The sequence below is a fragment of the Morone saxatilis genome, unplaced genomic scaffold (assembly GCF_004916995.1).
Source record: "Morone saxatilis isolate NCDOM2014 unplaced genomic scaffold, NCSU_SB_2.0 Contig2, whole genome shotgun sequence".
NCBI lineage: Eukaryota > Metazoa > Chordata > Actinopteri > Moronidae > Morone > Morone saxatilis.
In genome coordinates, this window is record NW_023339762.1 from 4,194,924 (window position 1) to 4,195,244 (window position 321).

The 321-nt window shown below is 40.5% G+C and overlaps 1 protein-coding gene across 1 annotated transcript in view; it reads right to left on the bottom strand.

The window, feature by feature from the left end:
- Nucleotides 1–321, bottom strand: part of ranbp10 (RAN binding protein 10) — a 30,518-nt gene that overhangs the window by 24,094 nt on the left and 6,103 nt on the right. The window lies entirely within an intron of this gene.

The window sequence follows — 321 nt, forward strand, 5'->3', positions numbered from 1 at the left end:
TTCTATTCCTCCTTTTGCTGGGGTCCCCATACAACCCGCTCCAGGACCTGTTGACTCCAGTTTGAAAACCACTGCCCTGAACAACAGTCCTAAATTTACAAATGTTTTAAAATGTTCTTGAACATCCTACAAGGAGTTTTTCACTGCTTATTAAACAGTCTGTGTAATACTGATGCCTCTGGATTAGTGTGCACCTCCATCACCGAGGCCAATCCAATACACAGCTCGACGCATTGCTACCGATCCCATACATTATATACATTACACATATGTGTATATAAACAACTACCAATGCAGTATGATACAGTTTGTGAATTTACA